A 27,023-nucleotide genomic window follows, 5' to 3' on the forward strand; every position below is an offset into this window, starting at 1 on the left:
ATTTCTTTGCTGAATTTTGGTAGGTGGTGCATGTTTACATGTTTTTGCCTGTACACTTTTTTTCATAATAAGAAGACAGACTTTACATCCTGTGGCCATACATCCTATAGGAAGGTTTAACATATCACAGCTTTGGCCAGAGAGCATGATTGACATCTGGTGTACAAATACAGGTGATTCCTACATTATGGTCATTCGGGTAACAGAAATTCGCCCTTACAGAATTCACAAATTGCTACCCAAGTATTTAAGATACGGAATAAAGTTTGCTCTAACTTAATTTATGTGAAAAAATAATAAATAAACAAACAAACAAAAAATTAATTATTTTCCAGGCAGCACAGCTTCATATTACAAAAAAATTGCAAGATGGCCCATTTTCAAGAAATGCAAGCACTCCGTAATGCGGAGGTCACTCACTTGTAGTATCACAGCGAGGAAGGTAGAGAAGAATATGGCCCAGAATTTGCAGTCAGCAGCAAAGCGTTGTCACCTCCCAGAGACTGAGCAGAGAGATCTCCATGGAGATCTAGCCATTCTGCATTAAGGATTTTCCAAGCACAAGTCTGACAACGTTGTCCTTGGACTTTGAAAGCAGAACTCAATATGCAAGTGCCCCTCTATCACTAGGTTAGCAGTACTCGTCCAAGGATGTATAGCTCCTTTCTGTGAATATAGAGATAGCCCAATGCTTTGTTATGATGGCGTTCATTCTGACTTCAAATTGGATTTCTATTTAATTTGTTATTTCATCCTTCTGTGGTGTAAGATCCCTTAAAATTTTCCATCATAAATATAATCTCATTCCAATACAGTGTGTTCTATTTAGACTGGACCACATATAGGCCAGGCAGATAAGTCTAGCTCAATTAGGCAGCTTCATTGACGTGGATGAGTTGGGCCAAAGGGCCTGTTTTCCACCCTCTGCACTTCATTGATTCCCTGTGACTCTATCACACCAATGAAACAACACGGCAGCAGTAAAGCTTATGACATGCCTTATGCTAGGAAAGGACAATCATTCTTCTAAACTCTAAAATACAGGCTTGGCCTTCTCAATCTCATACAGCATAGCGATTGTCCTTGGAACCAGTTCCAATGAACCCTCTATGAAGTGAGTAAAAAGAGTGGAGAGTCTTTGGAACCGCTACCTAAGAGGGCTGTAATTGCAATAAAAAAACTGTGATCAGTAGGTATCTGGATATTAGAGGAATTAGGAGATAGAAGTATCAAGCAGGATGATCATATTAAGATGCAAAATGGCCTGCTCTAGCTCTGATTTCTTATTTCCATTCTGTCACACCTCGCTATCAGCTGTGGGGAAGTGTGCCTGATGAGGGTCACCAGTTGGAAAAAAAACAGCACGTTAGTGCAAGGGGTATTATTTTGAGTGAGGTGAACGAAAAGAACAAAAGCTGCCCAAAAGTTGTGAAGAAAAAAATTATTTACAAATAGACAAACGAAAACAAATGTACAAAAATTTACAAATGTACAGAAGCTTTCTCCATGACACATTTTGTCATTAACTTTCCAGTATAACTATTCACCAACTGTCAAATCAAACCACCACACCTCTCAGCAAAGCCAAAGTGATGGTTTAAATCTGCCTGCGTTGGGTGTAGTGTGCCTGTTCCCCTTAACCCAGACATTATTTTAGAACGCCCCAAACTGTCCCTTGGGTCCTTTGGGCTGTTTGCTGTCTCCAAACCAATGTAACAAATAAATGAAACTGTTTGGAATGCCTGTGTCTAGAATCCTTATTTTTATGAGTTATAAACCAGTAGAGCACATTAGCTGAAGGGATTGTTTTGATCAGCTGGAAGGATTGTTTTGACTAGCCAAACTAGCAATTGTTTTTATTGTTGGAGTGTGTAAATGGTGAACTTCAAGAACTTCAGAAACGAAGGACAAAGTGTGTGAACTACTGGGGAAACTAGATCAGGGACAGAGTGACTAACCAGGCAAAAGGGTAAGATTAGCGGGGCAATTAGCATTGCCAATCCGTTCTGGCACACAATCTTGTGTATGTTCTTAAAGAAGAGTGGCAAAGCGGTGGAGATTTCATAACATTCTGGCACGAGTAATATTTCTACATTTTGTAATCATTTTGAGAAACAGAGTTTACACTTCAGGTCAGTGACCCTGTATTAGAACTCTGACAAAGTATCATCAATTTAAAACTTTGTTTCTCTTTCTACCAACGCTGCCCGACCTGCTGAGCATTTTTAACATCACTTCAGATTTCCAGCATCTGCAGTTTTTTTATATTCATAGTGTGATTTGAACTTATATTCTCTGTGTTAGCAGTCCTGCATCAGAATAATTATAGTACTGTATCCAAGAAGAGTGTTCACTTGCAGTCCTGGTAGGCCTTCTGGTGTTCTTTTTAGTGGTATTTAAATAGTGTGTCATCAAATGGATACTATGCCTGTAGTCTCTGCAGAACTTTGTATGATAGGCACAGGAAGGGTTAAATAGGGTTATATTCCATCTCTATCTGAAATGCTTTCACAGTGCTCCAGAAACTGCTGGCACTAGAAAAAGATCAAGTAGTCGTCCATCACATTGCTTGATGTGGGAAAATCTTCTCACAAGTTTTACAACCATAAACACCAAGGAGAAGAACATAAATTTCTACAGGGTCTGACTCCCTCATGGCAATGCAATGTGTAATGTGGCAATACGGGAATGATCATAGTCACCGATTATGTAAGAGATGCATTTGTACATAGTGAGCTCCCTCAAGCAGCAGTGTTGACGTTGATCGAGGAGTAATTATTAACATTTCAGTTTTCAAAATAGCATCATGGACTCTATTAGGTACAGCTGAGAGAGTAGGTGAGATGGACATCTCATCTGAAAGAAGGTATTTACAATAAAATAGCTCCTTCTTGTTATTCTTCTGGATTGCCAGTCTAGAATCTGCTTAAAACCCTGGTGTTAGACCTGAAACCATAGCCTCCTGACTCACAAGCAAAGTTTCTGTCAACTCACCTACTGCTGGAATAACAAAATTCCTGTTACTTACACAATAGTGAAGTATTTTGGCACACCTGTTTTATAATGTGTTGCATTAATGAGAATCAGCCAGGTATTGCCTGGAATTGCAAGCATTGTCAGAGGTAGTGGAAAATAAGATTAAGGAAGATACATTTGAATTGGTAAATTATTGTATATTATTATCACAAGTACAATGAAAAACTTGTTTTGCATGCCTTTCAGACGGACCATTCCATTACAACAATCCATTGAGGCAGTACGAGGGAAACTATAACAGAATTCAGACTGAGTTTGTGTGTGTTTTCATCCAATTTACCTTTTCCTGATTTCAGCTGATTCTTTTACTTAAGCCCACCACCTCTGCTGTGGCACAGGCCGCTGAGAGCAGCTCAGCAGGACCCTCTGTCCTGGCCAGTCTTTCAAGTTGCCTCCAGGTGTAGCCCGCCTTTGAAGATCCTTCTCCTCCCAGGAACGAGGTCTTTGGAGCTTCTCTCGGCATTTCTGTAGCTCTGGGTTTTTCTAGGTTGGGATTGCTAGCCCCTTGCCCAACCCTCCTACTTTCACAGCCAGGCTTGGGACTGTGCGTGGCAGAGTTATTTCAATGCACCTGATATCAACAAGTAGACGAGAGCAAAGGTAGAGCAATGGCTGTAGATGGAATAACATCCCAGCTCTCGAACCGAAGACATGCACTTGAGAACTAGCGACATCTCCAGACAAATGTTCCAGTATAGGTACAAAATTGACATCTATCCAGCAATGTGATCATCCAGTTGCCAGAAGTGACAATCAAGGAGCCTAGCACCAGCCAGGACAAAGCAGCCCACTTGTTACCCCATCCACAACCATCACCCCCTTCTCTCCACCACAGTTACAGTAAGGACCATCTGTAAAATGCACAGCATTTACTCACTCAGACTATTCTGACAGCAGTTCCTACACCCTTAAGTGTTACCACCCTGTAGGTCAAGTGCAGCAGGTACATGGAAACATCATCAGTAGCAGGCTCCCTTTCAAGTCTCTAACTTGAAAGCTGGTTGCTGTTTTTTCATCATTGCTGGGTCTAAACCAGGTGCAGAAGAACTGTGGAGGTATCTTCACCAGAAGCACAATGGTTCTTCAAAAAGTTGTTTGACATTTATGTCCTCAAGGGCAATTAGAAATGCCAGCTCTATCATGAGCACTAGCTTCTGTAGTATCCAGGATATCGTCAAGGAGTGGTGCCTCAGAAAGGTGGCATCCATCATTCAGGACCCTCGTTACACAGGTCATGCCTCGTTCTCATTAATACCATCTGGAAGGAGGTACAGAAGCCTGAAGGCACACATTCAACGATTCAGGAACAGCTTCTTCTCCTCTGCCATCCGATTTCTGAATAGACATTGAACCCGTGAACACTACCTCACTACTTTTTTTATTGCTATTTTTGCACCACTTATTTAACTATTTAATATATACCTACTGTAATTCACATTTTTCTATTATCATGTATTGCATTATACTGCTGCTGCAAAGCTAACAAACTTCTTGACATATGCTGGTGATACGAAACCGAATTCTGATTCTGCTCTCTTAGATCTAAATCACAGGAAAATTACACCTACTAACCATCACTTCTGCCAATAGGAGCAGTACAAAGAACCATTGCATAACGTGCAGTTGCTCTGTGGCCATAGGTTTCCGCACCCTTTACCATTTACATCTCCTGCCTTGTCCTCAGGTTGCTACTTTGAAGTGTTAAGGCAAGTCAGATTTTCCTTTGCTGACTATATTGTAAATCACTAGTGAAGCAAATGCTGGTTAATTTACAGTAGGATTTGAACTTGTCTGAGACAGGTATCACGTCAGGATAAGCCATGCTTTGAGACGTATTGGTTTTATTCTGTGCAAGTGTTTTTGATTATTTTAGAGGGCTGAGTGCAGAGGAGGCTCCTGAGAATGAAGGATGAAATATATAGTATTTGGTGCCAAGTCTGCGTTTTTATTTTCTGCATCTACTTGATTCTAATCAGCTTTCCATCTTTTCTGGATAAAATGCTGATCCTTTGGGCATGACTGCAATCCATTTACCCTCCTTATCTCCTTTAGAATCAAACCTCTTCAGCATTGTAGAGAATTAAATGAGTGCTACGAAGGCTGTACTGCCAATTAACTGTTCATTGAGGGATTATTTCATTAACAAGAGATGATTCGCTATTTGATAATTAGTATTCCGAAACCTGATGTTCTCAGGCTAACTCGCTGCTTGCTGGCTCAAATTGAACATTACAGAAATTTAGTTCTGTTAAACCACAGGTCCCCATCATTTTTAAAAGAACGTAGAGAAGTCCTCTCATGTTTGAATACAGAATATAGAACAGTCAAACAAAGTTACAGATCTTTTGGTCCACAATATCTGTGCTGATCATATATTAAAAAGAAACCCAATCCCAACTGTCAGCAAATGATTCAAATCTCTCTATTCCCTTTATGTCTGCAAACATGCCTCTTAAATGCCACTAGTATTTGACATTTCTCTCTGGGAAAAAGTCTCTGTCTGCCCTATTTATAGTCTTATCATTTTGTAAACTTCAATCCTGACTCCACTCGAGCTCTGCCACTCTAGAGGAAACAATCTAAGACTGTCTTATTTTCTTATTGCGAAAATCTTGGCGTAGATACCCCAGGCTTCCTATTCTAATTGGTTCATACCCAGTTTGACGCCCTTGTTGGGCGAAAAACATCAGCAAAATGATAATTCATATTGATCAATCAGCTGAATGCATATGGCCTTGGGGAGTAATGAGAACGAAAGAAAAGAGAGATAACATACCCACAATAGCAGAGTACAAGCTGGCGAGAATTGTCCTTTCACTGAACACTGAATAGTGAGAGATGTTCAGACTGTACCTTGAATCATATGTGCAGTTCTTGTCACAAGAATGAAAGAGGGTGTTCTTAAGAACAAAGGAACTAAATGCCTGGTGTTTGTGTAGAGAAAAGGAACAAGAAACAATGGAATCAAGGCAATGAACCACAGGAGAAGTTGCTCATGTTCCAATAACAGAATAGCCAGTAAGGAAACAGATTTTCAAAATGTAACATAAGCTGCTTAAAAGCAAATCTAGTCAAACAAAGTATTCATAAGTGGATTTTCAGGATACATAGTCTCACAAGATTCTAGATGGGTCATCGATTAATGTTTTGAAAAGGAATGTGGAGACCTTCCGGAATAAAAAAAATTTATTAAGCTGCCTGAAATGGCAAATGATATGTCGGAAAGAAATAATGACAAATAGACATCGAACTGATCCAAGACTGACCAAGAAAAATGTTTTTGTACATGGTGTATGGGAGTGCCATATTGAGTTATTTATCATTATACATACGATAGCAAAGACAAATATGTAAAATTGTTTCAAACAAAACCACAATGAGGTAATAATGCTGCATAGGTACAAACTAGTATAAGGAACATTGACTACAGCTCTGCCTTTAATACCATTATTCCAAGTAAACTGATTCCTAAGCTCCGGAACCTGGGCCTTAGCACTCAGATCTACAGCTGGATCTTCAACTTCCTCACAGACAGGACCCAGGCTGTAAAAATAGGGGACAAGCTCTCCTCTACAATCACTCTTGAGCACCAATGCCCCACAAGGCTGTGTACTCAGCCCCCGGCTGTACACCCATGATTGTGTAGCCAAGTTTCCATCAAACTCAATATATAAGTTTGCTGATGACACCACATCATCGGAGTGGGAGGAGAAGGTGGCGGTGCGCCTGAGCGTGTGCAGCCCTCCGGTGAAAAATGATATCGTATCTGTTAAATAGGGGCTGTGGACAATTCTGATTTGATAGAGAATGGACGTGAAAGCACAGAGGAACATCTGAAGAAACTTCTGAAACGCTCGTTCGCTGCTGTCGTTACTGCGTGGTCGGGAATCTTTCAGAGAGTAGGCCTCAAAATCCCCGGCCTTGCCTGCTTTTGGCGACCGAGAAGGAGGTTGAATCGTTTGGACAGAGATGGCACTCAGTACTTGGTGTCGGAGAGCTGATCAGAGCTCGAAGTTTTCAGATGACTCAGAGTTGGATTGTGGTCGGCATGGCAGGGAGAGTTTTTCTTCCTTCTCCTGTCTGCGTGAGATGTGGGACATTTGAGAGACTTTGAACTTTACTGTTCTCATGGACTTCTTCATCAAGTTATGGTATTGTTGCACTGTTGTAACTGTATGTTATAAATATGTGGTTTTGTCAGTTTTTTCAGTCTTGGTCTGTCCTGTGTTTTGTGATATCACACCGGAGGAAATATTGTATCATTTCTTAATGCATGCATTACTAAATGACAATAAAAGAGGACTACGTGTCTTCATAATCTAAATTGTAGGCCGGATCTCGGGTAATGATGAGTTTGAATACAGAGAGGAAATTAAGAACCTGGTGGCATGGTGCAAAGACAATAACCTTATCCCTCAACGTCAGCAAGGTGAAGGAATTGGTTGTTGACTTCAGAAGGAGTAGGAGACTGCACGACCCCATTTACATCGGTGGTGTGCAAGTGGAACAGGTCAAAAGCTTTAAGTTCCTCAGGGTCAATATCACAAACGACCTGATTTGGTCCAACCGAGCAGAATCCACTGCCAAGAAGGCCCACCAGCGCCTTTACTTCCTGAGGAAGCTGAAGAAATATGGCCTGTCCCCTAAAACCCTCACTAATTTTTATAGATGCACCGTAAAAAGCATTCTTCTAGGGTGCATCACAACCTGGTATGGAAGTTGTCCTGTCCAAGACCGGAAGAAGCTGCAGAACATCATGAACACAGCCCAGTACATCACACAAACCAATCTTCCATCCTTGGACTCACTTTATACCGCACGCTGTCAGAGCAGTGCTGCCAGGATAATCAAGGACATGACCTACCCAGCCAACATACTTTTCGTCCCTCTTCCCTCCGGGAGAAGGCTCAGGAGCTTGAAGACTCGTATGGCCAGATTTGGGAACAGCTTCTTTCCAACTGTGATAAGACTGCTGAACGGATCCTGACCCGGATCTGGGCCGTACTCTCCAAATATCCGGATCTGCCTCTCGGTTTTTTTGCACTACCTTACTTTCCCTTTTCTATTTTCTTTTTATGATTTATAATTTAAATTTTTAATATTTACTATCGATTTGTACTCCAGGGAGCGCGAAGCGCAGAATCAAATATCGCTGTGATGATTGTATGCTCTAGTATCAATTGTTTGGTGACAATAAAGTATAAAGTATAGAATTCTCAGAAAGTTATTGCTTCACTGATGTTTTGTGGGAGAGAATTGATGACCAACTGTCAATTCTTTGAGATTGATCCATATCAGAGCAATGACATTAAGGTAAAACAGGAGAAACTTGGTAAACCTTTGAAAGAAATTAGTCAAATAAATCAAAGTTACTAAAGAAGCAATAGGTTTATTGAGTATGCTCACAAGAAAATGGATCTCAAGATTGTATCTGGTGACATACCGCGTATATACTTTGAGAATAACATTTAGTGTTGAATTTTTGAACTTTTTTTAAAACAGGAAACATCTTCTCCACTCCCACTCTATCTATGCCTTCTAAAATAGGATGCTTAAAATTTTCTCCATGATCCTGCCCAAGTTATCTTTAGCAATACCAGAGTCGTCATTCTTTGCAGCAATGAGATTTCCAGCACAGGAAGAGCTGCTGCACATATCAAATGATATGTGATCCAGGGAATTGAGTTACTTCCCCCAATTAGGAACATCTAGCTTCTTTGGTGGGCAAACGGTGAACAAAATGGACCAGATTGACTTTCTTACCAGCTTTTTCAGTTATGAGACCATAAGATATCGAAGCAGAGTTAGGTCATTCAGTCCATTGAGTCTGCTCCACCATTCCACCATGGCTGATTTATTATCCCTCTCAACTCCATTCTCCTGCCTTCTCCCCGTAACCTTTGGCACCCTGACTAATAAAGAACCTATCAACCTCAGCATTAAATATGCCCAATGACTTGTCCTCCACACCCATTTGTGGCACTGAATTCCACTGATCCACTACACTCTGGCTAAAGAAATTCCTACTAATGTCTGCTCTAAATGGATGTCATTCTATTATGAGGCTGTGTCCTTAGTCCTAGATTCCCTTACTATTGGAAACATCCTCGTAACCTCTATTCTATTTAGGCCTTTCTATACTTTCCTACCCATTATCTCCCCCTCCATCCCCTCCTCCTCCCTTCCTTCTATGGTACACTCTCCAGCCCTTTACCCTTCCTACCCATCTGGCTTCACCTGTGACCTTCTAGCTATCCTTCATCACGGTGAAGGGCCAGATCCTCCAGGCAGCCGACAACTTCACCTACCTGGGCAGCATACTCTCTCGCGCAGTGAACATAGACGCTGAGGTCAACAACAGGATTGCCAAAGCCAGCGCCGCCTTTGGGAGACTCCATGAGAACGTCTGGGAGCGGAGAGAACTCAGCCTTACCACCAAGCTGAAGGTCTACTGTGCAGTGGTCCTTACCACCCTCCTTTATGCCAGCGAGACCTGGACTGTCTACAGCAGACACGCCAAACAGCTCAACCACTTTCACCTGAGCTGTCTCCGCAGACTCCTCCACATCAGGTGGCAGGACAAAGTCCCTGACACGGAAATCCTGGAACAAGCTGGGCTCTGCAGCGTCTACACCCTCCTGCTGAAAGCCCAAGCCAGGTGGGCTGGACATGTGGTCAGAATGCCAGACAGCCGATTGCCTAAGCAGCTGCTGTACGGAGAACTGTGTCAGGGCAAGCGCTCAGTTGGGGGGGGGGGGCAGAAGAAACGTTACAAAGACTGCCTCAAAGCATCCTTCAAAGGCCTGGGTGTCAACATCAACACGTGGGAGACGCTTGCCCTCGACCGTCCAGCTTGGCGCAGCAAGATCACCACAGGAGCCCATGCAGCTGAAGTCAGGCGCACCATCGAGGTGCAACGAAAGCGTGCTGTGCGCAAGGCCCAAGCAGCATCCACTGCCATGACAGCACCCACCCACTTGTGTCCCACATGTGGGCGAGCCTTCAGGGCCCGGATTGGCCTCATCAGTCACCTCCGGACCCACAGCCACCAATCTCCCATTTGACTTTGAAGCCATGGTCAACTTCGACTATGAAGGACGAACAACAACAACAACAATCCTCCTTCCCCTCCCCCCACATTTTTATTCTGATGTTCTGCACCTTTCTTTCCAGTCCTGAAAAAGGTCCTCAGTTTGAAACGTCAACTGTTTACTCAAGTCCATCGATGCTGCATGATCTGCTGAGTACCTCTTACATTTTGTGTGTGTTGCTTTCAGTATTAAATAGGATTCAATGACATCCTTCCTCATTCTTCTAAACTCCAATAAGTACGGGCCCAGCACAATCAAATAGTCCTCCTACATTAACCTTTCCATTCCTGGAATGTTCTCATAAACCTCCACTGAACCTTTTTCAATGCCAGCACGTCCTTTCTTCGATAAGGGGCCAAAACTGTTCACAATGCTTCACATGTGGTCTGACCAATGCCTTAAAAATCCACTGCATTACAACTTTGCTTTTATATTCTAGTCCTCTCAAAATGAATGTTAACTTTGCATTTGCCTTCCTTACCACCGACTCATCCTACAAGTTAACCTTTAGGGAATCCTACCCAAGTCCCTTTGCACCTCTGATTTTTGAACTTTCTCCCCGTTTACAAAATAGTCTACACCTTTATTCCTTCTACCAAAGTTCATGACAGTACACTTCCCTACATTATATTCCATCTGCCACTTCTTTGTCCATTCTCCAAATCTGTCTAAATCCTTCTGTAGTCTCTCTGTTTACCCAAAGTTACTTGCCCCACTACCTGTCTTCATATTGTCTGCAAACTTGGCCACAAAACCATCAATTCCTTCATCCAAGTCATTGACATACAACGTGAAAAGTAGTGATTCCAAAACCATCCCCTGTGGAACACCACTAGTCATTGGCAGCCAACCAGAAAAGCTCCCTTTATTCCCACTCATTGCCTTCTGCTAGTCAGCCAATCTTCTATCCATGCACACAGATCTTTCCTATAATACCATGCGCTCTTTTCTTGTTAAAGAGCCTTATATGCGCCCCTTGTCAAAGGCCTTCTGAAAATCCATGTAAACAACATCCACTGTCTCATTTTGTCTATCCTGCTTGTTTATTCCTCAAAGAATTCCAGCAGGTTTGTCAGGCAAGATTTCCCCTATTTTATCATGTGCCTCCAAATATCCCAAAACCTCATCCTAATAACAGACTCCAACATTTTCCCAACCACTGAAGTCGGGCTAACTGACCTTTCTTCTGACTCCCTCCCTTCCCAAAGAGTGGAGTGGTATTTGCAATTTTCCAGTCCTCCAGAACCTAGTGATTCTTAAAAGATCGTTACTAATGCCTCCATAATCTCTTCAGCCACCTCTTTCAGAACCCTTGGGTGTACATCATCTGGTCCAGGTGACATATCTATCTTCAGACCTCTCAGCTTCCCAAGCACCATCTCCTTAGTAATAGCAACTACACCCACTTCTGTCTCCTGACACATACAGATTTCTGGCGTATGGCTAGTGTCTTTTACAATGAAGACCGACGCAATTTCTTTCCAGCATAATTTTTCAGTGGTTGGATATCCACTCTTGCCTCTCTCTTACTCTTTATATATCTGAAACATATTTTGGCATCCTATTGGCTATATTACCTTCATATTTTATCTTTACTCTCCTTATGGCTTATTTTAGTTGCCCTCTGTTGGTTTTTAAAAGCTTTCCAATCTTCTAACTTCCCACTAATTTTTGCTATATTTTATGCCCCCTCTTTTGATTCTATGCTGTCTCTGACTTCCCTCGTCAGCCACTGTTGCATCATCATCCATTTAGAGTACTGTTTCATCTTTGAGATGTATCTGTCCTGCTCCTTCCTCATTGCTCTCAGAAATTCCAGCCACTGCTGTTCTGCCATCATCCCTGCTAGTGTTCCCTTCCAACCAACTTTGGCCAGCTCCTCTATTGTGCCTCAGTAATTCCCTTCACTCCAAGTAGTTCAATATGATAAAAAGAATGGAATGCAAATTCATATGATTACTTCCTTAGAGGGATTCCAAGTCTAGAATAAACTTGCATCATCTCTTCTAACAGAGCAGGTTGAACAATTTAATTTGCTAGGTATTGCATGGGGGTTGTGAAATGTAATCTAAAGAGTGGAAATATTTTGGCAAGAAAGAGAAGCAGCTGGGCCATCAAAGAATTTATTATGATTTTGTTCTCACAGCTATCACTATTAATGTGTTGGCAGAATTCCTTCACATGAACATACAAATTAGAAGCAGGAATAGGCCATACGGCCATTTGAGCCAGCTTCACCATTCACTGATATCATTACTTTCTATCATGTTGACTTTCCTGTCTGATCCTAAGCTCCGGAAACTAAAGAAAACTAAAGCTGAGAAAACTAAAGAAATTTGGCCTGTCCCCTAAAACCCTCACTAATTTTTATAGATGCATCGTAGAAAGCATTCTTCTAGGGTGCATCACAACCTGGTATGGAAGTTGTCCTGTCCAAGACCGAAAGAAGCTGCAGAAGATCGTGAACACGGCGCAGCATATCACACAAACCAATCTTCCATCCATGGATTCACTTTACACCGCAAGCTGTCGGAGCAGTGCTGCCAGGATAATCAAGGGCACGACCCACCCAGCCACTTTTCGTCTCTCTTCCCTTCAGGAGAAGGTTCAGGAGCTTGAAGACTCATATGGCCAGATTTGGGAACAGCTTCTTTCCAACTGCGATAAGACTGCTGAACCGATCCTGACCCAGATCTGGGCCGTACCCTCCAAATATCTGGACCTGCCTCTTGGTTTTTTTGTACTACCTTACTTCCCATTTTTCTATTTTCTATTTATGATTTATAATTTAAATTTTTAATATTTACTAATATTTTTAATATTTAATATTTGTATTCCAGGGAGTGGGAAGCACAGAATCAAATATCGCTGTGATGATTGTATGTTCTAGTACCAATTGTTTGGCAACAATAAAGTATAATGTATGATCCCTATATCTCTCGGTCACTTTAGTACTCAAAGAATGAGCACAAGTGTGCGTTCTCAAGCCTCTGAGGAAGAGAATTCAACCTTGTCATGTTGTAATTATAAGCCCCTCAAATGGTGTCGAGCTACGGCAGTAAAGTGAAATAGTGGTAGAGGATCAGTCAGATCTTAACAGCTGGTTGAACAGACTAGAGGGGCTCTATTGGTGAATTCTGCTTCTATTTCTTCTGCTCTTCTGTAATGATTTTCAATTTTGAGAAGAGGAAGGTGATATTGTTTTTCAAATAGAGTAGCTCAATTAATGTTTCATTAGTCTGTAGTTTGCTTTTATGATTTATTGTGGTCTTTTAAAAGAAGAAAGCTACTATTTGTTACATCAGCTGAAGCTATTTTAAAAAATCCACTAATGTTTCAACTTAAAATAAATGATGTACAAAGCACATATTTATACTTGCTTCTTCCACTCTACAATTGAGCTGCTGGAGAATTTCTCATAATAATCAGAGTTAGAACCAACCAAGACCAAACTTCTTATACTAACTGAATGATGATAAAATTGCAGAGCAACAGGTACACTTTTATATTAGTGGAACAATTTAAAACCGAGAATAGACAATTTTTCTTCAGAAGATTTCAAGGGTGATAGATAATCCATCACATCCTATATTGTGTGCTTTTATAATGGCACTTTGTTATACAGCTCGTAAATAAGCCCTTTGACCCAATGAGTTTCTACTAACCATCAGGCATCTACTTATACTAATCATATACTACTCACATTTTATTCTCCCCATGTTCCCCTCAATTCCCTCTAGATGCCACAATTCACTTACAGGCTCAGGATAATTTACAGTGATCAATTAATTTACTAACTCTGCTTCTCCAGATGTGAGAGGAAGCAAGAGAACCTGGAAGAAACCCATGTGGTCAAGCACGACAGCTCCATACAGACAGGAGTGGAGATCAGGACTGAACCTGGGTTGCCGGAGTTCTGAGGCACTGTCCTACCAGCGGCCACACTATGGCACCGCAGATCTGTCCTAATCCTACTGCAAGTCTGCTCCATTTTGCTCACCTTCCTATCCGGATCTAATCAGGATCTGTTATTTCTATACTGTTAACAATACTCAGTGTTTTAATCTTTTCTTTCCTCCATATCACACTCTGCACCACAGTTTCCAATTTGGCCAACTTTCACAACATGCTGTCTTAAACCACAAGGACTTTTAAAATTAAATCTAGGCCTTTAATTAGTGAGTAGTTCAGGTTTTAGTCACTTATTAAAATTTCCTTAGAATTGTTATTGATAGTCCAAATATTTCTGTTTGACTAAAGATGTTGACAGGAATCTTAAACTAATGGCTTAAAGTAGATCTGGGACAGGTTACCAAAAAGTGTTTCCCTTAGAAGCCCAATAAGAAGTTGGCCAGGCTTTGATCTATCACAATTTACCTTGCCCAAAGCGTCTTGCATGTGAGATCTGTTCTACAGTTTATCATGGTACTAATGAAATAATAAGGAAATGACTTTTGATTTATAGCTAGGGCCTAGATTAACTTTATTCAGACATTTCATTAGTAATCTGATTTGGATCAGGAAGTTTGTATTGCTAGAAATTCATCACTGGGGAATAGATTGTTAAAATGTTAAACCCTCCCACAAGCTGTTCATGCTGAATGAGTTGATATGTGTTATGTTTTGTAACTGCAAAACATAAAACTAATCAAAATAAAAACAAGAGAGTCTAGAATACGAGTCAAACTTCATTTTTACTTAAGTGAGGTGCATACTTATGATATGGAGGTGTGATGACATTTGCCATGTTATATGTAGCCTGTAATGAATTATCTAAACAACAAAGAATTCTTAATCAAGCTATATACACACACACACACACACACACACACACATATATATATATATATATATATATACATACATACATACATACACATTATTACTGATATATTAAATAGTTAAAATCCGGGCCAGTACAATGGTATATATGTGAAATGCCCAATCAAACCCATGGATACTAAAATTGTGAGAATAAACACCAAATAAATCAATTCAGACACTATTAAAGACAAGTTGGGACATGAAAGAGTCCTCTAATAAATGAGCCAAAGTCATACTGGGGCACAGGAGAGGGAGTGGGGAGGATAAAGGGAATTGTCCTAGACACTTGAAAGGGTGTTAGTTCTGTCAGCATTGGCTCTGAAGCATCATTACTGAATGAACTGTCTGACTCTTTCTTCACTTAGGGGGCAAACCTGTGTATATATCCGATGATGAGGTAGAGCTTCAGTGCATTTTCACTAATCCATCAAAGAAGTATGACTTTGTCTGGAAGTTGATAGCTACAGATCAGGTGAGTGATAATGCCAGCACAACCCTTCCGTGACTACTAATTTTATAACCAGCTATTGCACCATTTACAAGTTTTTTAAAAAAGAAAAAGAATGTCTGGCAAATGCTGCCACTTGTGAGGAATTGTATTTATCTTAACCAGAAAATATGAAGACCACTTACTGTGGTGCTAGAAACTTCGTAAACGCTGTAGAACTTTCTCTTTTTCTGCTTAAATATGACCTAAAATGTGATCAGATCTTCACGTAAATCCTAAAACTAGATAAAGAGAACCCAATTAACTAAATAACACAAGAAACATTATACTTGATCCAACATTACATGTATGTGTTTGAAAAAGTATGTGAACCTTTGCTTTCAGTAACTGGTACGACCCCCTTGTATAGCAATAACTTCAACCAAGCTGATCAGTCCTGCACATCAACTTGGAGGAATTTTAGGCCATTCCTCCTTACAAAACTACTTCAACTCTGGGATGTTGGTGGGCTTCCTTGCATGAACTACCTGCTTCAAGTCCTTGCACAACATTTCTGTAGGATTCAATAGGTTTCAATAGGTACACTTAAGGTCAGGACTTTGACTCAGCCATTCCAAAACATTGATTTTCTTCTTTTTAAACCACTCTGTTGTTGATTTACTCCTGTCTTTCTAATCCAGTTTCTGTTTATTAAGCTTCAGGTGACAGACTGCTACCTTGACATTCTTCTGTAAAATGTCTTGATATGATTGCAAGCTATCCAGGCCCTGAGGCAGCAAAGCAGCCCCAAATGATGCTCCTTCCATCAAGCTTCACAGTTGGGATAAGGTTTTGGTGTTGGTGTGCAGTGCCCTTATTCCTTCAAACATAGCACTGTGCATTTCTGCTGAAAAGTTCAACTTTTGTCTCACCTGTTCACAGAAGATTGTCCCAGAAGTGTTGTTGAATATCCAGATAGTCTTTTGCAAACTTGAGATGTGCAGCAATGTTTTTTTTTGAAAAGCAGTGGATTCCTCCATGGTGTCCTTCCATGAACACCATTCTTGTTCAGTGTTTTTCTTATAGTGGGCACGTGAACAGAAACCAAGTTCCAGAGATCCTTGCAGGTCTTTTGCTGTTACCCCTGGGTTCTTTTTCACTTCCTACAGCATTGTCCGTTGTGCTCTTGGTGTGATCTTTGCAGGATGTCCTCTCCTAGTGAGAGTAGCAACAGTACTGAGTTTCCTCCATTTGTAGATAATTTCTCTTACTGTGGACTGATGAACACTCAGGTCTTTAGAGATGCTTTTCTAACCTTTTCCAGCTTCATGCATTCCACAATTCTTCTTCTAAGGTCCTCTGAAAGTAGTTTTGATCGAGGCATAGTGCCAATAAATAGATCTTTCTTAAGAAGAGAAGTCTCTGACTTTGTGTGTCCTTTTTTAGGGCTGGCACCTCTACAATCCATACCTTCAATCTCACCTCATTGATTGGAACAACTGACTCCAAATGGCTTTTGTAGAAGGCATTACTCCAGAGGTTTACATACCTTTTCCAGCAAATACATGTAAAATTGGATCATTTTTGTCAATAGATAAATGAACAAGTATAATAGGTTTTTTTTGCTATTTATTTAGTTGGGTTCTCTTTATATAGTTTTAGGACTTACATGAAGATCTGATCATATTTTAGGTCATATTTATACAGAATTAGAGAAAATTTTACAGGGTTCATGAACTTTCTAGCACCACTGTAGATCTCAGTCTCTTCTCTGACTGCTCACTGAAGGGTCGTCTAATGCAAACCATCACTGCCCAAGTTTGTGGATCTTCATTTTGTACGATAAATCTTTGAAGTCTCCCTCTAAAGGGTCTGTTGGAGAAATTGGGGAAAGGGAGGTGAATGTGGTGTACAGGGAAGAGGAAATGAATGCACATGTGCGTGAGTACTACGCTTGCGCTCAACTGACACAGGTAGCATTTGATAATTGAGCAGTATACCTGGGCATTTTTTGAAAAAGTAACAAGGCTGTACCTTAAGTGGAACTGGTGGACGTACTAAGATTTTCACAAGATACTTGAAACTGTTCTGCATTAAAAGTTATTATGAAAAATAAAAGCTCATAGTGTAGGAGGTTACAGTAGATTGGCTGGCTAAGAGGAAACAGAGTAGGCATACTGCTTTTTTTTCTGTCTGGCAAGATCTAATGAACAGAGCACCACAGAGATCACTGCTGGGATCTCAGCCTTTCATGGATAACGCAGATGAAGCCACCAAAAGTATGAATGCTAAATGTTCTGACGACACAAGGATAAGATAGAAAGTGTGTTGTGAAGTGGATGTAAAGAGGTTAGAAATGAAGATAGATAGAATGACTGAGTGAGTAAGCAAAGCCCTTGAAAATGGCGAGTCATGTGGGGAAATGTGAAACTTGTGCAAAAATAAAAAGTTAGTATATCTGAGATGCAGAGGAATCCGGGGGGAGATTTATTAAAGGCTGCATGGAGGTACAGGCAGTATCTAGGAAAAGTAACACAATGTTATTATTCATTCCTGGGAGTGCTATAGCTTCTTATTTGAGGAAGGATGTTCATGCCCTGGGAAGCTGATATTAAAAAGAATGAGTCATAGAGCCATAAAACCTGGGAACAGCTGCTGAGTTCCTCCCGCATTTAATGTTTGCTGTGCAGGAGGCATGGAGCGTGCTGCTGTCTCTCCCGTCACGCATACCCACAGTCCTTTGCTGGTCCACTCAAGGGTCGGTGATGTTGATTTGCAAAGCACCCTCTGCAGCTGAAAAAGGGGTGCAACGAATTCATCTGGAGCTCCACGCAGCCAGTGGGCCGACAAATCATCCCATGCACACCTGCAGTGACTGGAATATAAATGAGATAGTTTTCCTTACAGACGGCTCACTGCAGGCCATGTATCTTTCATAGCCCTGCTCTTTTTAGATTTAGATTCAGGGACTCAGCACAGCAGTTTGGCCCTTCCAGCTCAACAAGTCCACGTTGCCCAATTATACCCATATGGCAATTAACCTACTAACCCTTATGACTTTGCAATGTGCAAGGAAACCAAAGCATCCCAAGGAAACCCACGAAGTCGTTGGGAGAATGTGCCAATTCCTTACAGACAGCGGCGGGAATCGAACTGGGGTAGCTGGCACTGTAGTAAAGTTACGCTACCGTGATCCAGTGAAAGTGATACATTAGGTGGGACCAAATGAAGAAGGATCACACATGTCACATTGATCACATTGCAGAGTCTTTGTACGCGCATCACTGCTCCCAACGTTCATCTGCTAGCTGGCAGGAATGGGAGCTGTGTCAGAGCTAAGTGCCAAAATGCGCTGTGTGGTGGGCATTGTGACAGATGCCTGTGATGTGAATTGTATGATCTGTTGTTGATGGTGGCAAGTACATTGAATATTCATACAGGGAGCATTTTTCTGAGTCATATTGGAACTGGCATTGTGCAGAGAAACTTGTCAGACCTCATGGGGTTAAATCTAAATGCTGCCACTCAAAAGCTGCAAAGTCCGCTCATGCTGTTCACAGTTGTCAGCAGGGGAAGAAGCGAAATAGGTGGCTGGACCGCCAACTTTTCTGCTTTGACAGACTGCAGGTTGGTTTACCCTGTTGATACCTCCAGGGAGAGCCAGAAATGACCCAGGTATACATAACATTAAAAACAATTATGAGCCTGACAATCCTGTGACTGTAGAGGGGTTTAGATGCTGATCTCTTTATGAAATGCCTTATATTGTAGAGCCCTAAGCAGTCAGCTTCTTTGAGAGAGATGTATGGCTCAGTGCCGCATCCAGATCCACTTATGTCCTTGACTTTATCCCCCAAACAGCACAAAGAATGAATGATTCACGGCAAGATTCATTACTGCAATTTTCCGATCATTTGCTCAAAATATTACAAATCATGAAGAAAAATTGGAGGTGTGTTTAGAATGCTTTCTCAGTTCTTCATTTCTGCCTACATACATCACGTCCACTTTGGGAAACTGTATGGAAATCATAGTGCATCCATTTTTAATGAACACTCAAATGTATTGGTGAAAATACATCAGCCACAATAGCAAATTTTATGCAAAATAAATAATTCTCACCCTATTTTAAGATTATAAACAGCAAACCAGTGGACTCTGTAATGAAACTTGTCTGCAAAATTTAAATGTTTTTTAAATGCAGCAGAGAACCTAAAAGAGCAATTCTAATATTTCAGGTAACTTGTCTGCAGCTATTTTCTCTGGTGTATTAATTATTCAGAGATTAAATTTAGTGGAATATTATAAAGAGGAAGGCAAAAATAATTTCCTGAAACTACAATTTCAAAACCGAGTTTACTTCACAGGATAGAATTGTTTATTTAGAAGACTGATTCCCCATTGGCATCCACCTCCAGAATATGAAAATTTCATTTCGGTTTTCCTTATATTGCCTTCATTTGGGCAGCGCAGCCATTACTTAATGATACGCTACTCAGCGGAGCTGGGAGGTAGACAGGCAGGTAATGATTTGTAGTAGAGGAATTGTTTATGGGAATCCAGCTGCAGTTCTGGAGCAGTACAATGGAGCAGTGCGTGGTGCTTCTACCTCACTGCTCCATTCGAACCAGACCTTCAGTTCCGAATGCTTGAGTTTGCCCGTCCTCTCAGTGTGAACACATGGGTTTCCCCAATTGCCCGGTTTCCCTCTCATATCCTAAAGGTGTACTGGCTGGTTGGGTCATTGGCCCTGGAGTAGTTGGGTGGCAGAAGAATCAGAGTGGTGTTGATGGGCATGTGAGAGAGAATTAAAGTGGGGAAAGGAGAATTGATGAGATTGCCTCATTGTGAGCCTATTGGCACTGCTCGTTGAGGAGGAACCTACACAGTGGTTCTCAAGAATCAACCTTATTCATCAGATACATTTACATGCATTGGGAATTTGCTGTGATGTTTTGATCAGGATGTAACGTGCAATAAAAAAGATAATTCAACTTTTGAAAGGTTAATAAAATTAGAGGTTAGATGACAGATATGGCATAAAATGTGTGTATATAAGTAAATACCAGAATGTGTTTACAATGTAAATCGCAACATAAAAAGTGGTTTAAAATGTCTACAGTGCAGTGACAGGGGTAATAGATTGAGGGGGTGGGTAGGCTGGTGGGGGGATAACTAGAATGGTGGAGCAGATTAATCTGGGGAAAGAATTTTTTAAGATGGCTTGAAGATTTTATCATAATAGCCCTACAGCACTTTACAGATGGGAGCTTTTGGAAAAGGCAGTTGGGTGTGTGCTCCATAAGCCCAGTCATATACTGGTTTTGGAGGTCCAGGTACCTGCCCTTCCGAGATCATGCAGACCCAGAGAGTCAGCTAGCTCCAAGCGGAGGAGCATGCATTTGCCATGAGTAGCTTGCAACTGAATCACTAGGGTGAATACTTTGGTTTAGCCTCCAAGAATAGTGGTTCAAAATAATGCCTTCCGATTTTCTGCTCACTCATCAACCCAGCCAGACAATTTTAATATAATGGAGAATTCAGGACAATTGTTGTCTGTAAGAAAATTAACGTTGTCCCTTCCGTTATATTATTGATAGGTGACATGTGGATGAGAAATAGTCAGTGGGAGGTGAGGGTGTATCTTTGGAGGACACCAGATATTATGTATAAGGAGGGATCTTTTGATGGTGGCTCCTTAGTTCCAACAGTGTGGTAAAGAAATTCTTGTTGCTAAACAATAGTGGAGAGGTCCATTGGAGATGGTAGCATCCACAGCAAAGGGTGAGAATGAATTTCCAATGATAATCGTCAGTGAAGCCCATTAGAACCATTATGGTGAGAAGCTAGGTGGAAGAATCCAAAGGTGATACGTTTAGATTTGGGAGGATAAGAAAAACATGCATTTCTTAATTTAAAGCTTTTGTGTTTGATTTAGTAAGTATCCGTAGCCATTCTTTTGGTATTAAAAGAGACTGTAACACAAATGTTGCGAGGGATGATTTCAAAGATTGCAGTACAGAAATTTCATTCACTGGGGAACTTACTTTGAGTGGTTGGTCCAACAAGAAGGTTACTCTACCAATGTTGCTGCTGGGAGCTGAGTTAGCTTCAGTTGAATGGGTTTCTGGTTAAGCAACATTTTGATTTGAAATTCCGTATCTTTGTTTTGAATTCCTCCCCCTATCTGTTGCACCCTTTAACCTTCTTCTTCGATGTGCTCCACCCTTTCTAGCTTGGATTTCTACTTCCAAGGCCATAATCTCTGGAAAATGTTCCCTTAATATCTTTGTTTCTCTACCAGTATTTCCTCCTTTAAAACACTCCTTAACACTATCTCTTTGACCATAGTTTCAGTCATACGTCCTCATTCCTAATGTATCATTATGCTACTTAGTGTCAGTAAAGTGCCTAAGGGTGTTTTACAACTTTATATAAGCTGCATAAATACCAATTGTTCTTATTATAGTTAAAACCATGCCTTAATTATTATTAGTCAGCACAGGAAAATGTCTCATGGTTGTAATGCACTATTTAAATTCAGCCACTGTCTGGACTGCTGATGTGCAAATGGACTAGAAATTCATTTTAATAAGGTAATTAATATTTAATCAGGACATTTTGATCTGCTGACTTTAACTACACATAAAACCAGCCCTGTCCGACATTGTGCATTAGCCTTGAATGCCAATGTATGTCTCAAATTTGCGAAAGCAAATCCATTGGGCATTGAAAGGATATTAACATTCATAATGCTAGCTCCATCTGAGGTTTACAATGTAGAAACAGGTATGATATAAAATGCATATCTGTTGTGCTCATTTGGTACACAGAATCTATAAGCATTCAAAACTAATATGTAGATTTTGTTTTCAATTTGGGAGTATATTTTCATTGATGGATGTAAATTTTAGCAAGTATTTTAAATTCCTATGTTTTACTACTGGAGGTAGTCAATGGAATTTTGTTTATTCATTTTCATGTAGAGTGGCTATCTATTGTAAATATTTTTTTGTAAGATGCTAATCCTATTTCCTGACTTCTCACATTCATTGATTGTTTAATGGCTCTGTTTACTAAATGATCCCAGCATTACTGCAGTTTAGGTGATAAAAATTCACTCTCACAGAGTTCACCAATCACTATGCATAAACTTGAGATATACAGAGTTTATGTGGAAAAAAGGAAAGAAAGAATTCCATTTCTTTTTGATCTCACATATGCAGATAACGTAGCTTCATATTATATACAGTTTACTGGGAATGTAACCCATCCCTCCCCCTTGTAACACGATGGTCACCTGCAATGGGAGCTTGCTTCACCGAGCACCTACGCTCCAGCTGCTAGAAAAAGCAGGATCTCCCAGTGGCCAGCCATTTCAGTTCTACTTCCCATTCCCATTCCAACATGTCAGTCCATGGCCGCCTCTACTGCCGCAGTCGGGGCACACTCAGGTTGGAGTCTGGGTAACCTCCAACCTGATGGCTTGAATGTCGATTTCTCAAACTTCTGGTAATGGTCCCCATGCCCCCTCTCCCTCACTATTCCCCATTCCCATTCCCCTCTCTGACCTTATCTCTTTAGCTGCCCATCACCTCCCTCTGGTGCTCTTCCCCCTTCCCTTTCTTCCACGGACTTCTGTCCTCTCCTATCAGATTCCTGCTTCTCCAGTCCTTTTATCTTTTTCACCAATCAACTTCCCAGCTCTTTACTTGACCGCTCCCCCTCTCCTGGTTTCACCTATCACCTACCACCTTGTACTTCTTCCTCCCCTCCCCCCACCTTCTTATCCTGACTTATCATCTTTTTTCCAGTCCTGATGAAAGCTCCCAGCCTGAAACGTCGACTGTTTACTCTTTTCCATAGATGTTGCCTGGACTGCTGAGCTCCTCCAGCATTTTGTGTGTGTTGCCTGTGTTCTCTGTTGGTATTGGTTTTAACCCTGGCTGATCAGTAAATGAGAGTGAAATTTGATTATATCTTTAGCGTATACATACATTTCCACTTATAACGTAGGTATATTTTAATGATTAAAATATTTCTCCTCTTGTGTCAATAAGTGATTCTCTCTGCTGTTGGAAAAATTGGCATTCTGAGCACAAGAGCAGGTGTGATTATGATTTTCAATTCACTTCACAAAGGACTTTTATCGTTATTAACTTCAGGTGTGCTGTTGTGCAATTAGGTATTGAATAGGATCGGCATATTCATGAATGCTGGACTACTCATGCAAATAACCTGCAGCTCTGAACCCAAGAGGAAGCTAAGGCAGATTGAAAGTTCAAACAGATGCATTAATACAGCTTTTATTCTTTCCTTAGGAATACACATAATATCTCAATACTGACCGGAATGAGTGAAATAAAACAACATTTTGTGCCCTGCATAAATGTCCCTATCTACCAACATGTACTATAAATGCAATTATATTGGATCACAAAGTTCTTTCCATCGTTCATCATATTTATGCATCGTATCAATCCAACCTTTGGGAAAGGTGCCCCACACTATAAATAAACATTCATTCAGATCACCTGAATCACTCAGTCACTCTTTGCCTTCTCTGCACTAGAACTAATGCTGTCTCTGACTTGCTAAGGGTAATAGAAACAGTTGCTTTCTGGCGTTCTTCCAACTCAAGCAGCTTGCTTCTTTATAAATCTTCCTTCCTGGGAGTTAACAGGGATGGAGATGCAAATGAAGAATTCAACTCATTTTTAGCAAGGTTGCATTGACGGATATTGTCTGCATAGAACGTGGCAACTGAATGATGATTTCTATTGCCATATTTTGTTTTAGATTCTGCTTGTTTGAACATTTTATAGGGATAAATTATTTGTTTTCTTTCACACTTTATCTATTTCAAGATTCGGTATTGACAAATGAAAAACATTACCAGATTTTATCATTGAAAATGCATGCAATTTACATACATGCAGAGTCAAATTCCTGAGCTCTGTTGATCTGCCACCAAACCTATTCTTTAACTCCTTTAATGCAGCAATGGCCTTTCTATTTCCTTACACCTCTCAGTGTTATGACTGACATGACTACTGTGCAAAAAAAACCGTGCACATCAATTTGTCCCATGCTGTGGAATTGGCCTCAAGAAGTGGATTGGAAGTAGTGGATTAGTTTAGTAAAGTGAAATTTTGTTGACCAAATTCTAAACAAATTCATCACCTCCCCTTCATCAACTGTCACTTGGAACCACTGGCATTGTAGCTGCTTTGGGGATATTACCAGTACAAAGTAATTGATATGTCCAGAACATTGACCCAAGGGTCTCAGTTTCATAAAACTGGAGACCTGTGGAATCTTACTGTAACTGTATAGCCGGTGACTTCTTAAAAACTGCCTGGTCTGACATCAATTCTTCATTTCAGGCTAAGGAGATCTGGAGAAAGTTATTCCTGCTCATTGTGAGCCTGCACTAAATGTCTTGTCTACTCTTCAGTGGCTTTTACACATAGCTTCACAATCTGCTGGTTAGGCCACACAAGCTTGAAAGTTATGCCAAGTTTCCCAACTTTCACCTGCAGTAGACACTTAGGCCCTTGAATAAAATACTCAAAGGTTTCAACTTTTCTATTTTGAGTGCAGTACTTAATAATTACTTGTTCAGTGACAATTGGGAACACATAATCAATCTCAGAAAATGAACTTCCCTACTTGTCCAGAAAATTGGCATGGCCTAACGAGATTCACTCCCCACCACCCCCATCAACATGGTCTAGTTTCCACTTGCAAGACAATAATCTAATCTCCTTTACTACTCCTATCATTAGGTGCAATATCAGGGCAGATTTTTGTCATTGCAATATACTGTCCACACTCAGTGCTGGCCTAAAGATGTGTCCTTGCCTGATGTGATTAATCCAGCAGAGCCTTGCCAGAAAAAACATTTCAGAAAAAATGCAAACTGAGGGAAGTAAAGACCAACACACACAAAATGCCGGAAGAACTCAGCATGTCAGCAATATCCATTGAGGGGAATAAATAGTCAACGTTTTGGGCTGAAACCTTTCATCTACAACTCAGTCCAAAATGTCAAAGGGTCTCAGCCCAAAATATCGACTGTTTATTCCCATCCATAGATGCTGACTTCTTGAGTTCCTCAAGCATTTTTTGTGTGTTGCTCAATATTCCCAACATCTGCAGAATCTGCAGAGTTTTTGAAAATAAAAACAAAGCTTATTCAGCCTAGTTTAAAGCTTACTGTAAGGTTACCCACAATAATTTGGAACTGAGTATGTTTTTTCCTGGCATCCGATGTCACGGTCCTGACTGTTAATTCCCCATATTCTCCTAATTCCCTTTGATTGCGCCGCACCTGATTCTCATCTAAACCTGCAGCATTACTATCCCAGCTTTGCATCCACTCATTGCCAGATCGTTGTTTTAGCCAGTGTGGTAACTCATGTTCCCGGCCGCTTAGGATTATGTATTCCAAGTTTTACTTCAGTACCGAGGTTTACCTGTGTAACTCTGTCTCTCCACGTCAAGATAAGTATTGCCTGCCATTTGCCTTTCCATTTGTCGCACAGCTCAGCAACACTCTGTGTCAATATAAGTATTGCCTGCTGTTTGTCTTTCCTATTTGCCAGTTAGCTCCAGCAACGCTCCGTATCAAGATAAATGTTGCCTGCTGCCTGTCTCCTGTTTGCCGTTCAGCTCCAGCCACGCTCACACCCTCGTCTGCATTCTAACTCGTTCTCAGTGCCAGTGCCCTGCGTTTGGGTTCACCCGTTCAGTTCAACCTCCTAACATTGAGTGAGATGTTAAAATTGTGTCTGCAGATAGGGGACAGTTCATTGGAAAGGCTGATGTAGGAAGTCACTCACGTGGGTTTAATGGCAGTGTGGACATATGTATAATCTGGAGGCTTTGATGATCTGGAGATACAAGTACACATCCTACCACAGAAGCTGGGGACCTTAAGTTAATTAAATGAATCTGGAAGTATGCTGATGTAAGCTACTGAGCTCTCATTAAAAAAAAAGTCCATTGAATTCATTAGTAACCTTTAAAGAAAGAAATCTTCACCAAAACCACCGCAGACTTACTGATTAACTTCTCACTGGTCTCTGAAATGACAAAATTTGAAATTGGCATTGAATGATGGTCATTCTAATGCACAGTAAAGAACATAGATCAACAATCGGCCCATCCTCTTAGGAGAGGTGGTCGGCCTCAACAGGCTCCAACTAGAAACTGCAAGGTAACACCAAGTAAAACACTGGAACAGGGTGTGTTGCCTTTCATGCTGTGTTGTATTTCACATTCATTGGCCATCCATGGCAAGGACCATAGTGCAGATTCACAGCCTCTTCCATGCATACAACACCTCATTCAATATGCAACTAGTGGCCTTGGAGTACTTACAAGGGGATCAAACAGTCAGTCAATAAAATACAACCCCGACGCATAGACATCCTACAATGCATTTGATCCTCAAGTTATATTTCAAGAACATGTTCCTACTTTCACAGTAAGATTGCATTGAAGGAGAATTATAATTCAGTTCCCGACAGGAAGCCTTTCCTATAGTGAATTCATTTTAGAAAATTTTGTGCAGCATGCCCTCAATTTTTCAGTGTCAATTCTTGGCAGGCAGCGTTTACTGCTGGCAGCAAAAATGCTGG

At 40.9% G+C, this 27,023-nt stretch overlaps 1 protein-coding gene across 1 annotated transcript in view; it reads left to right on the forward strand.

Moving 5' to 3' along the window:
* Positions 1-1,879: 1,879 nt before the first annotated feature.
* Positions 1,880-27,023, forward strand: part of LOC134357391 (uncharacterized) — a 132,091-nt gene continuing 106,947 nt past the window's right edge. The window contains exons 1-2 of the mRNA XM_063068927.1: positions 1,880-1,969; positions 15,317-15,423. The gene's annotated coding sequence lies outside the window, so the exon portion shown is untranslated. The remainder of the gene's footprint in view (positions 1,970-15,316; positions 15,424-27,023) is intronic.

This window comes from Mobula hypostoma, chromosome 2 (assembly GCF_963921235.1).
Source record: "Mobula hypostoma chromosome 2, sMobHyp1.1, whole genome shotgun sequence".
Lineage (NCBI taxonomy): Eukaryota > Metazoa > Chordata > Chondrichthyes > Myliobatiformes > Myliobatidae > Mobula > Mobula hypostoma.